The sequence below is a fragment of the Sinocyclocheilus rhinocerous genome, unplaced genomic scaffold (assembly GCF_001515625.1).
Source record: "Sinocyclocheilus rhinocerous isolate Xijiao unplaced genomic scaffold, SAMN03320098_v1.1 scaffold166, whole genome shotgun sequence".
Taxonomy (NCBI): Eukaryota; Metazoa; Chordata; class Actinopteri; order Cypriniformes; family Cyprinidae; genus Sinocyclocheilus; species Sinocyclocheilus rhinocerous.
Genome location: NW_015633186.1, coordinates 858,324 through 864,089, shown reverse-complemented (window position 1 = coordinate 864,089; position 5,766 = coordinate 858,324). Strand labels below are relative to the sequence as shown.

The following is a 5,766-nucleotide window of genomic DNA, read 5'->3' as shown; positions in this document are numbered from 1 at the left end:
CCAAAGACTATACTGTGTTACCACAGTATAAACCAGTTAAGTAGTGTGAAAAGGCTGGATCTGTGCAGGATAAGTAGGATTTTGGAAATATTTGAGACCATAATGCACGTATTGAATGAAGATTTCAGGTATGAGAAGGGAAAAGGGAGAGAGAAATGTAGGATGAGGGGATTTTCTGCCACCCCCCCCATCAGCCTCCTTACTCTTTGTTGTTTATTACAAAGCAGAGATCCCTCTTGCCCATGACCAATTACAGGCAAATGTTTTTCTAAGGAAAAAGAGCCTGCACTCCCATACCCATTAATCACTCACTGATGCTTCCACAGGGATACTGCTTTAACTGACAGAAATACAGCAGTATTCTTAAAATCTGATTTAAAAATCTTTAGTCAAGCAATTTTTATATTAGGAATTAGGTAGATAAAAAAGAACGAAAAACATTACAAATAAAACAACTTTTTACAGTAAAAAAATATGGTAATTTATATGCTAATTTATTAGGGTACCATAGAGGTTGAATACAGACTATAAATAAAAACGAACCATAATAATAACCTCATGATAGTATTACTCTTCACTTCTTCTAAATGACAAAACTCAACAACAAGATAAAATCAAGGTATAGCCCATTAATAATTTTTGACAGTTTAAACCTAAAATTAATTAGTCACACAAAATTTCATAGCTTTTTATGATGAATATTCAACCATTGACGCTAAATTCGATTAAACATGTTAACATTCTAATTTTTAAAAACTGTATTAGTAATCTGTAAAGCCCCGAGGAACAACAAATATGTAGGCTATACTGTAAAACGACGCCGAATTATTTTCAATGTACTTCAATAATCAAGATTTCAGCATTAATTTTGAATGATCATAGCATTTGTATTATTAAATGAGATGGCTGATTTATTATATAGCATCTATTTGATGTTTCCATCTCCGTATCAGATGTTGTTAACGGTAAACATTTTTCACGAGGCAGAGTAGCTAAACAAAAAACTAGCGGTCTAACGGTAATGCTTCAACTGTAACGTGAAAGTTTTGAGAGCATCGCTCAGTGTCCATTCGGTAACACCCTGCTCTCAGTACATAAACTAACCCTACTGCTGTTCCTAATTTCAAGACCACGTGACGGTGGGAGTGAGTGAAGTTTAAATTCCCTTTCAGAAAGGCAGCTCAATTCATGCCCTATAAAAAAATCATCCCTTTTATAGCGACATCTTATATAGCACGCTAAGGTATAACTTGCCTACTTGAGGATCCCCAAGAAAGCGCCCATCTTGAGCGAGTCTCACCCTGAGGTTCACACACACAGAAGGTGTATCAAGATCAGTGAGGTGGAGGTAAGACCAATTATTTTCAATCACGTGTGATATCGGTAGTTAACGCACTGGGGTTTAAGCAAATAAATACTGCCTAAAACTACTATTCCTCATGAGAATATTTTTGTGCTTCCAGCCTATAGGCCTATGACGTTTTAGATGGTTTTATTTAGTTGTGAAATAAGTCAAACATTAAGCTATTTATTTATTTTTATAATCTGTGACAGGATGACAGTTACGAAGTTATGAAACAATTTCAAGAATTAAATGTTTTGAGATTGAACTAAACAATTAATGACCTATGCACCTATAGGCCATATTTAATGATTATTTCAAACAAACGTTACGCCTTTTAAACTGTAGAGTAGGCTATATATTCTACTTCAATATATAAGTCTATTGACAAAAAATAGTTTGACTTATTGAAGTCTAATGGGACAAATAAAGCAGGCGGGCCTTCACGTGAATATAATCCGACATTTTGACATTAGGTAAACGTGATATAATTATATTTGTTGCGGCTTACATTGCCTACATTAAAAGATGGCTGAATGTCTGGACAAAGATAGTTTTAGAGCAATATTTTATGAAAAAGTGATTGAAGAGACATTGTATTTGACAGCAAACACAAGTACAGTGGAAAAAACTGCAAACATAAACAGGCTATAAACAATAAATTCCTTAAAGTAAAAATAGCCTACATTATAGTCCGTTCTATTATTATTATGTTTTAATATTATTTTTTTATTATTTATACATTTATTATTATTTTTATTTATATTACAATATGTCTGTTTTAAAGGATTAAATAAAATGTTTAGAAATTAAGCGAACGTAACTAAAACGTATCGAACGATCTTGTAACAACCATATTTAAGTGTCAGTCAAGTTTTTTTTATTTTTTTTTTATTAAACACGTAGGCCTATATATTTATTCACACAGTGTAGCAAATGTTTCAGCTTTTAAGAGGACAGACTGTACAGATTAGCATTTTAAAAAATCAAAACACATTTGCCTACATCTATAGATGAAAGAACATATAATATTGGCCTATTGTGTCGTCCGGAATTTCTCTCAATAAGAGGGTAAAACAAATAAAACTAACCTATATAATTACACCCATGACTGAGGCCTATCTCCTAACACAGAAAACCGTCTTGCATTGTTCCTGCGTTTATTCTTATCTGCATGACCTGTTTGGAAAATTACATTGGCGCGAATGACAAACGGGTTTGAGAAGGACATATTCTGGCTGTTGCCATTCATTTGGTCATGTCACCAGCAGCTCCCACGGCCCTCGAACTTCTCCAGGTGATTTATTGATCTTTCAGCCTCGTGCTTCGACCCATTTACTCTAAAACCGCAACCATATTTCACTGGAAATGCTTGGACGTTTAAACGAAATCATCAGTATTTTAAATTCAAACATGCGAGCGTATAAAAGCGGAACAAATATGCAAAACAACTGAATCATTTTAAACTGTGAAAATGATAGAAAGCTCACGACATACAAAAATTACATTGTTACATAGACATGGCAAACGTTCAATCTGTTTGTGCCCGAGCATGAATGGGTGATTCTTCGATTAGAGGCACTTTTGGCTATAACTTAAAATCTTAAGCAACGAAGCTTCTTCAAACTGTTTCGTCTTTGTTAAAACATTTATCAGATCCTTTTGTAAAGATCTGATGATAACCTTGATCAGCCTTTGGGTGGCTTTTGGTATAATGCGTGGTAAAATGTGTGATCACACATTATACCATCTTGGTATAATGGCATAATGTGTGATGCTGTGGATTTTTTGGATGTGTAATAATGCCATTTTGATAGAGAAAGCCTTGGATTTGATAAATGACAAAAACAAAATGACAGAAAAAGTCTTGTACTTGATAATAGCCTACTCAATTCAAATGATTTCAAATTAATTCAAACTATTACATAATGACTGGTATGTAATTGGTGATGACAAAATAAAGCTTCTTTTATCATGATCCGAAAATCTTAAAATTCATTATATTTATAATCTTCAAATTGTCACTTTTCTGCCCTGGTAGTTCTCTTCTGTAATTCTCATTTCCATTAAAAGGCAAATGTCATGGAAATTAGTTTTGAACAACTCAAGTGTTGTCTAAAATGTTTGGCAATGAGAGCAGACATACTTTGAGCAGACATACTTTGATACATACTTTTTATATACTATATGGCTATATATTTAAAACAAGACAAACTGGGGTGAATATAAAGTCGAATTTCTATAATTTAAATATTTGTAATGGGGAGGTCTGGGTGGGGAACTAGCGGAAAAGATATAAATATAACCGTTCCACATTAAAAAACAAAAATAATGTTAAAATATATTTTTCTTCAAAATCGTCTTAGGGGACAGGAAACAATTTCCCCCTGTGCCAAGTAAAAATCAACATTCCAAATGTTCTTTTTTTTTTGTCCTGATACTTGAGGTATTTTGAATACCTTCATTTTATACTATTGATGCGGGGCAGAGAATAAGGAGACGAGGCTACAAGTCATGTTTTACGATGAATAGACTTGCTTTCCTCCTGAGAGGACCGTTCGTGAGTGAACCCTGCGCATCGGGTTGTGTCGGGTTTGGTGTTATTGAGAGCAACGTCAGCGGCGAGGCGCGGGGGGAAGGAGGGAATGAGTGAATGAGCCAACATATTCACCCCAGTGCTTTAACAATTCAAGCTGTTCTGCGGATACTTTGTGTTTCCAAGAAAACATCACGTAGTGACCATTTGCCTCTGAGACGGGCACTCACCGGTGTTACCACGAGGCTCGCGGCGGTATTTGAACAGAAGCAGACTCTGGGGAAGAGACAGCTCTGTCTGCTCATGATCAGATACAGGGGATGCTGAGCTGCTTCTAGTGCACTGGACTCAACGCCACACCGGGACGTAACTTCCTGCTGTAATGTCGCAGTGGACACATTATTGCGGTTTGGAATGATATGGAGGATTTCAGAACATAATATTTTATGAGGTAATATTACATTTGTGTTCAGTAGGTCACGTCATGCTGATTTTGAAATCCTTGTGCCGGACTGAACCCTCACTTATGTGTGCATGGAGAGCGGTAATGCGATTAGACGCAGTTGATCTCTCCTTCTTTATCAAATTAAGTAATCAACGAGAAGGCGTCACACTTTCATAAATAAAAACCTGGCTTGGTCTTTTCTTTAACAATATCTAAAGATCGTCTTAGCATGTGATGTAAACAACGCAACCTCAAGTTAATATAGGCTACTGTACACTAACTGTGTAGCCATTCTATTGTTTTTATTATGATTCCTTAAAAGACTATAGCCTTGTACAACCCTTCTTTTGCAGTAGCCTATTTAATACTGCTTAGAAATGTGATCTAAGCCTACAGTGATCTAATTACAACACCTTATGTTTTTGCATGTAATATTGCGTGTAAATGTGATCTATAACAAAAGAAAGCATTGCGACCTGTACGTGCGTTCTCGTTTAATATTTTAAATGAATTGTTGGGTGCACATTGTTTACATCTGATAATGCAGATACTTTTAAACTTCTTCGCGTCCATCCTTTTACCGCGTAGGATGGAGTAGACCTAAGGCCTTAAAACATCAGCTTAATTCATTCGGATGGCACAGTGCTTGGTAAACTATGATGGCAAATATCGCTATTAGTTAGATGCTAATGTGCGAAATAAAAATGTAAAACATACACTGATTATCGCAAATAAATAGAAGATTGACGTGAATGCAAAATAACAAAAATATTCACATAAGTATACCGCATAACTGCTCATTTTAAACTACAGATTTTTGTTCATTTATTTATTTTTTTAAATCAAAACAATAATACAGTTTTCCTATTTAATTTTAGGTAGGCCTAGGTGAAATACTCAAATTTCTGAATAAATTAACCAAGAAAAACTTTACACATTTGCACACAAACTGAAGAATTAAATTAATAATCAACAACATCTACTAATAATAAATATTACTATTAGTTGCACTCTTTTATATCACAACGAAGACGCAATTCACAACTAGTTATACCAGACAGATCAAGGATTATACCGTTATCTCAAACTGTTCATCTTTTCCCCCACACGAATTCTTGAACATAATCCAAAAACAATCAAAAGAAAGCTACAATATGTATTCAACAGAATAATTTGTGTTATAACAGAACCCAATTACAATATTAATTTTTTTTCAGCGTTCAAATGCAATTTAATTCACATGGTTAGAGGGCACCTGAAGGCCAACCCATTTCCAGCATTTTTCATGTTCCCACTGTGATAAAAATTTGTGCAGTCATGGGATAACAAAACCTACATATGTTAAATATGAATGTTCTAATATAATACAAAAGGGTCTTATTCCTTTTCAAAACAACTTTGGCTTCAGAAGAGCATTTATGGGTGCTTTATAGAACCCAAAAA

At 34.6% G+C, this 5,766-nt stretch overlaps 1 protein-coding gene across 2 annotated transcripts in view; it reads left to right on the top strand.

Moving 5' to 3' along the window:
• The first annotated feature begins 1,206 nt into the window (after window positions 1–1,206).
• LOC107743740 (T-box transcription factor TBX4-like) overlaps window positions 1,207–5,766 on the top strand; it is a 31,171-nt gene continuing 26,611 nt past the window's right edge. The window contains exon 1 of one of the 2 annotated variants that reach the window (XM_016557135.1): window positions 1,207–1,348. The gene's annotated coding sequence lies outside the window, so the exon portion shown is untranslated. Of the gene's footprint in view, window positions 1,349–3,979; window positions 4,330–5,766 lie in introns of those variants that run through there. The other variant, XM_016557134.1, reaches the window with a different exon arrangement.